We start from the raw sequence: 9,713 nt of genomic DNA, 5'->3' as shown, positions 1-9,713 counted from the left end.
CTCAACCCCCACTAACACCTTCTCTTCATTCGCCATCTTCTCACGTTCCTCGGCCCCAGACAGGCTCCTCTATATTTTTATACACTCAGACATGGGTGTTTGTTTAGAGAATGGAGCATTGTGGGTGAAGCCTATTCGTGTATAATAACCTTGTGTATCGATTTTTTTCTATAACTGTAACCCGTTCATGACCATTACATACAATGGGATTTTACGATTCTTCGGAGCTGTACATTCGTTCACATATACGGTAAGTTCTTTGTGATTGGTGCACACATGTGTACTTGCATTGGTTTATTATACAGCACAGATGGGACTTATGTTTCTTTTTATTATACCCAAACAGAACAAAATGGCTTACAAAAGAAATGCTGACCTAATGAAGGATTTTATTGAGACCTACAGGGCTCACCCATGTTTGTGGAAAGCCAAATCCAAAGAGTATTCTAACAGAATGATGCGAAACATGGCGATGCAAGAGCTTGTAAAAGCATGTCTGCCATATCACCCTGGAGCAACTGTTGAATGGGCAAAAAGCAAGATCCAGAACCTTAGGACTGTGTATAAAAAAGAATTAAATAAAGTGGAAGCAGCAAAAAAATCTGGAGCTGCAGCTGAAGACGTGTATGTGCCAAAGCTATGGTACTTTGATATGTTACACTTTGTGAGGGACCAAGAAACACCACGTACGTCCACTAGCAGCATGCCCACAGACAGCAGTTTATCCACAGAAGTAGAGAAAGCATATGATATGCCTGCAAGCGGCACAGTAAGTACAGTACATTATGATGTTGCCATGTAACAGATTTATTCAAGTTCAAACAATCAACAACACAATAACAATTTATAACATGTATATAAACAGTCATAAGCAATCATTCTGCCATTGCACGACACCATCACCGTTGAAATACGTAAGGTACGCCTCACGATATAATTTTGTCAATGCACTACTGTTTTTAGAGTGTTCACACTCTAATGGTGTCAAGCCCACTACCTCCATGTCCTCGGCATTACTTTCCACATTGACCTGAGTGGTACGTCCACTGTTGCTTTTACGCCGCAGAAAGTTATGCAGAACACAACAGGCCATTACTACTTTGTCGACTTTGTCCAAACTAAGGTTTATTGAAGAATGAAAAACTCGGAACCTGTTGCTTAGAATCCCAAAGGCATTTTCAACTACACGCCGAGCACGTGACAGTCTGTAATTAAATATACATCTTTCAATGGTCAGATTTCTTTGAGGGTACGGTTTTAAAACATTGTTGTGCAATGCAAAGGCGTCATCTGCCACAAACACAAAGTTTAGTCCATATTTTGGGCTACTCCGCGATGGAAGGTTTAGGGCATTGTTTTGCAGTTTTTTATGGAAGGTAGTATGCTCCAATGCACCACCATCTGAGACTCTTCCATTTTTTCCAATGTCCACAAATAGGAATTCATAGTTCGCATCTACTATGGCCATTAAAATAATGCTAAAAAACACTTTGTAGTTATAGTAGAAAGATCCACTGTTTCATGGTGGCATGATTCGGACATGTTTGCCATCAATAGCACCACCGCAATTTGGGAAATTCCATAGTCTCTCAAAATCTTCCGCTATCACTTTCCAGCCTTCCTCTGTCAATGGAAACTGAAACATAAAACTGTGTAAATAGTTAACATTTGAACATGCATGCAATTGCATTCCCTCATTTGTTTGCTCTTTTTCAGCCTGCACTATTGTCTGATGGGCTCTTGCTGGAAGTTGAAGACCAGGATGCTACAACAATTAATAGCACTCCACGTGAAAGCCAGCTAACTGCTGACAGGCAAGATGTGACCCAAGCTGATACACCAGCAAAAAAAAAAAATCAGAAGCGAAAGAGACGCTGAATAAATGAAATACAAGAAACTGATGTACTAGCAGAAAAGATGATTGATTTCGCTAACAGTCTGATAACACAAAGAAAGGAACAGGACATATTTGATTTCCTTGCAGCAACAATAGCTAGCAAAATGAGAAGTAGTAGCAAGTGCATACAAGCTGAAATGGAGCGGCTGCTGTGCAACCTCATGTATAAGGCTACCGCTGAAGATTTGTGGCCAGACACATTTATTAGCACAACTAACCATAGACGCAAACAAGCATACACTTTTCAGACAGCACAGTTGCAGCATGGTACCATGGGTGGACAAGGCGGCATGTCTAAACCTTGTATGACATCCACGCCATTACCATCAGAAGGGATGCCACATTACGCAGGGGACACATCTGGTATGGACTCAAGCGAAATTTTGCACTACCAACAATTATAATCTATTGCTCTGGTCCAAACTATGTATGAATTGCACATTACAAGTTAAAAGTATTTTTGCAATGTTCTATATGTTAATATGTAAACCGCTATTTTTACAATAAATACTATTGCTTTTCACCAACCTTCATATACTGGTCACTGAGAACTTCGATGATAGCATCACAGGTGTCAGGTATTATCATGCCGAAAGCTTGGGGTGAAATAGCCGTACTATATTTAAGATCTGAAAATGTTCTCCCTGTTGCCAAAAATCGTAGTGTTGCCACCAGTCTTTGCTCTGGCGGTATGGGTCTCCTTAAATGGGTGTTCTCCCTCTGGATGAGAGGGGTTACTAGTTGGAGCAGTTACTGAAAAGTTGAATCATTCATACGAAGAAAATTCTTGAAATCATCTGGGTTGTTGTCCCGTATCTCCTGCAGCAGGGGCATATGAGAGAACGTGTCTCTCCTCTTGAACCAATCTTTGCTCCAACAAGATCTATTCTTTCTCCTTCTTTCTCTTTGGTTCCGTACAAGCAGTCTTCTTGCCACTAGAGATGTGCACCGGCCACTTTTGGTGTCTCGTGTTTTGTGTTTTGGGTACGGATTTGCTTGATGTTTTGGGTTCGGATTTGTTTCGCAAAACACCTGTCGAAAGGTTTTGGTTCGGATTTAAGGTTTTGGATTCGGATTTATTTTGAAAAAAGCATAAAAAGTTCCAAAATTAAGTTTTTGGGCTTATTTTCACTCCTACGCTATTATTAACCTCAATAACATTCAATAACAATCATTTCCACTAATTCCCAGTCTATTCTGAACACCCTCACACCTCACAATATTGTTTTTAGTCCAAAACGTTTCACCGAGGTAGCTTTCTGGACTGCATATTGGAGTGGTCCCGGTACCCAATTTGGTACCGGGGCCACAATATATCACCCTCAACTGGTCTCAATTCCACCAAAAAAGTATCTGGACTGCGTAGTGGAGTGGTCCCCACAATATAATAAAAAAAAAACCAATTGTTCTGAATTCCACCAAAAAAGTATCTGGACTGCATAGTGGAGTGGTCCCCACAATATAAAAAAACCCTCAACTGGTCTGAATTCCACCAAAAAAGTATCTGGACTGCGTAGTGGAGTGGTCCCCACAATATAATAAAAAAAAGCCCAATTGTTCTGAATTCCACCAAACAAGTATCTGGACTGCGTAGTGTAATGGTCCCCACAATATAATAAAAAAAAAACAATTGTTCTGAATTCCACCAAAAAAGTATCTGGACTGCGTAGTGGAGTGGGCCCGGTACCCAATTTGATACCGGGGCCACAATATAATAAAAAAAACCTCAATTTTTCTGAATTCCACCAAACAAGTATCTGCACTGCGTAGTGGAGTGGCCCCGGTACCCAATTTGATACCGGGGCCACAATATAATAAAAAAAACTCAATTGTTCTGAATTCCACCACACAAGTATCTGGACTGCGTAGTGGAGTGGCCCCAGTACCCAATTTGATACCGGGGCCACAATATAATAAAAAAAACCTCAATTGTTCTGAATTCCACCAAAAAAGTATCTGGACTGCGTAGTGGAGTGGTCCCCACAATATAATAAAAAAACCCTCAACTGGTCTGAATTCCACCAAAAAAGTATCTGGACTGCGTAATGGAGTGGTCCCCACAATATAATAAAAAAAACCTCAACTGGTCTGAATTCCACCAAAAAAGTATCTGGACTGCGTAGTGGAGTGGTCCCCACAATATAATAAAAAAACCTCAACTGGTCTGAATTCCACCAAAAAAGTATCTGGACTGCGTAGTGGAGTGGTCCCCACAATATAATAAAAAAACCCTCAACTGGTCTGAATTCCACCAAACAAGTATCTGGACTGCGTAGTGGAGTGGCCCCGGTACTCAATTTGATACCGGGGCCACAATATAATAAAAAAAACCTCAATTGTTCTGAATTCCACCAAAAAAGTATCTGGACTGCGTAGTGGAGAGGTCCCCACAATATAATAAAAAATCCCTCAGCTGGTCTGAATTCCACCAAAAAAGTATCTGGACTGCGTAGTGGAGTGGTCCCCACAATATAATAAAAAAACCTCAATTGTTCTGAATTCCACCAAAAAAGTATCTGGACTGCGTAGTGGAGTGGTCCCCACAATATAATAAAAAAACCCTCAACTGGTCTGAATTCCACCAAACAAGTATCTGGACTGCGTAGTGGAGTGGCCCCGGTACTCAATTTGATACCGGGGCCACAATATAATAAAAAAAACCTCAATTTTTCTGAATTCCACCAAACAAGTATCTGCACTGCGTAGTGGAGTGGCCCCGGTACCCAATTTGATACCGGGGCCACAATATAATAAAAAAAACTCAATTGTTCTGAATTCCACCACACAAGTATCTGGACTGCGTAGTGGAGTGGCCCCAGTACCCAATTTGATACCGGGGCCACAATATAATAAAAAAAACCTCAATTGTTCTGAATTCCACCAAAAAAGTATCTGGACTGCGTAGTGGAGTGGTCCCCACAATATAATAAAAAAACCCTCAACTGGTCTGAATTCCACCAAAAAAGTATCTGGACTGCGTAATGGAGTGGTCCCCACAATATAATAAAAAAAACCTCAACTGGTCTGAATTCCACCAAAAAAGTATCTGGACTGCGTAGTGGAGTGGTCCCCACAATATAATAAAAAAACCTCAACTGGTCTGAATTCCACCAAAAAAGTATCTGGACTGCGTAGTGGAGTGGTCCCCACAATATAATAAAAAAACCCTCAACTGGTCTGAATTCCACCAAACAAGTATCTGGACTGCGTAGTGGAGTGGCCCCGGTACTCAATTTGATACCGGGGCCACAATATAATAAAAAAAACCTCAATTGTTCTGAATTCCACCAAAAAAGTATCTGGACTGCGTAGTGGAGAGGTCCCCACAATATAATAAAAAATCCCTCAGCTGGTCTGAATTCCACCAAAAAAGTATCTGGACTGCGTAGTGGAGTGGTCCCCACAATATAATAAAAAAACCTCAATTGTTCTGAATTCCACCAAAAAAGTATCTGGACTGCGTAGTGGAGTGGTCCCCACAATATAATAAAAAAACCCTCAACTGGTCTGAATTCCACCAAACAAGTATCTGGACTGCGTAGTGGAGTGGCCCCGGTACTCAATTTGATACCGGGGCCACAATATAATAAAAAAAACCTCAATTGTTCTGAATTCCACCAAAAAAGTATCTGGACTGCGTAGTGGAGAGGTCCCCACAATATAATAAAAAATCCCTCAGCTGGTCTGAATTCCACCAAAAAAGTATCTGGACTGCGTAGTGGAGTGGTCCCCACAATATAATAAAAAAACCTCAATTGTTCTGAATTCCACCAAACAAGTATCTGGACTGCGTAGTGGAGTGGCCCCGGTACCCAATTTGGTACCGGGGCCACAATATAATAATAAAACCCTCAACTAGTCTGAATTCCAGTGCACAGATGGCGGACACCGGATGGACGTCTAAAACCAACATAGCACAAACAATTAACGTTGTAATAGAAATGACAGTTTTTTGTTTTTTTAAATAGAGAAAGAAAGAAGGTAGCAATAGAAATGGCAGTTCCTCTTTTTTGGAACTGCACAAACAGTGATGAAAATGAAGGTGGAGCTGGTGGCATGTCACGGTCCTCTTCAGAGGACAATCTCCTGACCAGCAGGTCTTTGCACCACTGTAGACTTGTGTCCGCCGGAAACAGAGAAACAACATACGCTTTAAACCGAGGATCGAGAACGGTGGCCAGAATGTATTCCTCTGACTTTAAAACATTGACCCCCCTCGGACCCTGGCAAAGCGTAGGAAGGGCTTCATCCACAAGAGCTACATGCTTGGTGGAATCGCAATGGTGTACCAGCTGGCAGTGTCGGAACTGACTTCTCGTGTGGCAAGTTCAAATGGCTGCAGAACGTTGCACAACACGGAAATCATTCTCCAGTGCGCATCCCCACTCCTTTTCCTATGTCGTAGGTGGCTGTGTAGACTTGAATGGCCTTTTGTAAATACAGAGTATTCCGCGCTTACACCTAAATAATGGATAATTCGGGAGCTATAAACAAAATGGCCTTTTGATGCTCCTCCATCCTCTGCAGCATATAGAGGGTGGAGTTCTAGCACGTCACTACCTCTTGTTAATTTAGATTGCAAGGCTTGTAAATACTTTGAAGATAAAAAAAGCAGGCTGCACAGACTGTGGAGCTAGAAAGTGAAATTAAATGGACTACGTTACTTTGGTGGCTATCTATGCCCCCCGGCCCTACACTTGTAGTTGAATATAAAAAAAGCAGCCTGCATAGACTGTAGAACTAGAAATTCAAATATACAAAGAAATGGACAAAGGCAGTTTGGTATCTGTCTGCATCAGATCCCCTCTCCACTAGGAGTAAAATAGAAAACTATTCAGCCGTTATATAATCTAGAATATAAATAGAAATTGAGAAAGGCAATTTGGTATCTGTCTGCATCATAGTCATCAACATCCACCTCAGCGCCAGCTACATCAATATCCTCCTCCCGGTGTACAACATTCACACCTTCATTAGCCAAATCTGTAACTGGACTGTGGGTGATCCTTCCAGCATATGCAGAGGGCGTGCTGCAAATGGTGGAAGGAGCCACCTCTTCCCGTACAGTGATGGGAAGGTCAAGCTTCGCAACCACCAACACCCTTGGACACCTTGGGGATTTGTGATAATTTCTCTTTAGAAGGCAGAGTTGTTTGCTGTGTTGTTGCTGACAGCATAACTCTCTTAAATTTTTTGTAGGGGGGGGAGGGCTTAGTTCCTTGGGTGAAGCTGAACCACTAGTCATGAACACGGGCCAGGGCCTAATCCGTTCCTTGCCACTGCGTGTCATAAATGACATATTGGCAACGTTACGCTTCTCGTCAGATGATTTTAAGTTTCTCTTTTTCCTACTTTTACTGAACTTGGGCTTTTTGGATTTTACATGCCCTGTACTAAGAGATTGGACATCGGGCTTGCCAGACGACGTTGATGGCATTTCATCGTCTATGTCATGACTTGTGGCAGCACCTTCAGCATTAGGAGGAAGTGGGACTTGATTTTTCTCTACTTTATCCTCCAAATTTTTGTTCTGCATTATATGTAGCACAAGAGAGTGTACCCCTAAGCCACACACACTCGGCAAAGCCTTAAAAAATGATATGCGGCACAGGAGAGTACCACTGGACTGGAATATGCAGCAGTACCACTGGACTTATACTGCAGAATCAATGACATTTGTAATATGGCAGTAACAACAATGGACTTATACTGCTCAATCAGTGAACTTTGTAATATTGCAGTACCACTGGACTTATACTGCAGATTGAGTGAACTTTGTAATATTGCAGTACCACTGGACTTATACTGCAGAATGAGTGAACTTTTTAATATTGCAGTACCAATGGACTTATACTGCAGAATGAGTGAACTTTGTAATATTGCAGTACCAATGGACTTATACTGCAAAATCAGTGAACTTTGTAATATTGCAGTACCAATGGACTTATACTGCAGAATGAGTGAACTTTGTAATATTGCAGTATCAATGGACTTATACTGCAGAATGAGTGAACTTTGTAATATTGCAGTACCAATGGACTTATACTGCAGAATGAGTGAACTTTGTAATATTGCAGTACCAATGGACTTATACTGCAGAATGAGTGAACTTTGTAATATTGCAGTACCAATGGACTTATACTGCAAAATCAGTGAACTTTGTAATATTGCAGTACCAATGGACTTATACTGCAGAATGAGTGAACTTTGTAATATTGCAGTACCACTGAACTTATACTGCAGAATGTGTGAACTTTGTAATATTGCAGTACCACTGAACTTATACTGCAGAATGAGTGAACTTTGTAATATTGCAGTACCAATGGACTTATACTGCAGAATGAGTGAACTTTGTAATATAGCAGTACCAATGGACTTATACTTAAAAATCAGTGAACTTTGTAATATAGCAGTACCACTAGACTTATACTGCTGAATCAGTGAACTTTGTAATATAGCAGTACCAATGGACTTATACTGCAGGATTGTTTAGGGATATTTATTTATTTTTTATTATTTTTTTTATAATTACTTTTTTTGCAATTTTTTTTATAACTTTTTTTTAAATTTTTTATAATTTGGGAATAATGGGGAAATAACAATGCCCTTAGAAGGACAGAGCACAGAACACAGCACCACTGGACTGAACAGGACACAGCACAGGACCCAGCAGCACCACTGAACTCAGAAGGACAGAGCACAGGACACAGCACCACTGGACTGAGCAGAACACAGAGCACAGCACAGCACAGCACAGAACTGAACAACATGAGATATAGCAGGACAGAGGACTACCTAACACACCCTCCCTCTACCCTGATCAATGCCCGAGTGAAGATGGCGGCGACTAGCGGGGAATTTATAGGATCCGAGTATCGCGAGATCCGACAGCGGGATTATGACTCAGAGCCTCAGTTTCAGTTTTGCAATTGGCGGGAATACCCGGATCTGTCTCGGATCCGGCTCGGATCCGCAACGTTCGGGTGGGCTCGGATTTCAGAAATCCGAGTGCGCTAATCTCTACTTGCCACAGCAAGCAGGAGAAGTGCAGTTGCTTATTCTTGTTCTTTTGTAGCCATTGTAGGTTTACAAATAGGAATGAATGATGAGACAGTGTAGCCTTCTGTTTTTTTGCTGTTTTGGGAGTTTTACTAGAGTGAAAGCTCTGCCCCTTTATGCTAATGTCTTTGGTATCTCGTACATTTCCCGCAAATGTCGCTGCAGTGTGTACGAAATTTAAATCATTGTTCACAACAACATGGCTGTAAAAAGTCGCTAAAGGGACGTCCGCCCTTCCCTTTATCGTCCTAGACAAGGCTAGTGTGTATGCAGTCCATGGACCGAGCATTCGGACCATCGATCGCATGTAAAATCGCTCGGCATAAAAAGTTGGTCGAAATTTCTGTAGTGTGTACCCAGCTTTATATTGTACATAAGTAGATGGTATATATGTTTTGTACTTCTGTGATTCTGGGGCTGTGCCATCTATATTGATGGCCGGCTCTTGCAATAAATGATCAATGCTTCATTGATATTCAATTTCTTTATCACCTGTAACTTGGATTCTACCTTTGACTGCCACCTGTCCTCGGCTTCTACCTGGTTGATGATTCTCTGCCTCTGACCATTGCCTGACTGATCTTGCTTTTGAATCTTGCCTGTCAGTATTCTCAGTTTTAGTGTATTATCACTATTACTAAACTGTGTGTTGCTGGTCTCCTACTGTGTCCTTTCCACTACCTTAAATGCTCCGAAATTTATAAGCCCCTACTACTATGGATGTTGTCCTTGGGGAAACGAGTTTTTGGTGCATATT

The 9,713-nt window shown here is 41.4% G+C and overlaps 1 pseudogene; it reads right to left on the bottom strand.

Moving 5' to 3' along the window:
- Positions 1-865: 865 nt before the first annotated feature.
- LOC142110012 (uncharacterized) overlaps positions 866-9,713 on the bottom strand; it is a 55,175-nt pseudogene continuing 46,327 nt past the window's right edge.

The sequence above is a fragment of the Mixophyes fleayi genome, chromosome 1, assembly GCF_038048845.1.
Source record: "Mixophyes fleayi isolate aMixFle1 chromosome 1, aMixFle1.hap1, whole genome shotgun sequence".
Taxonomy (NCBI): domain Eukaryota; kingdom Metazoa; phylum Chordata; class Amphibia; order Anura; family Limnodynastidae; genus Mixophyes; species Mixophyes fleayi.
Note: the sequence above shows the minus strand (reverse complement) of the source record. Positions and strands in the feature narration are given on the sequence as shown.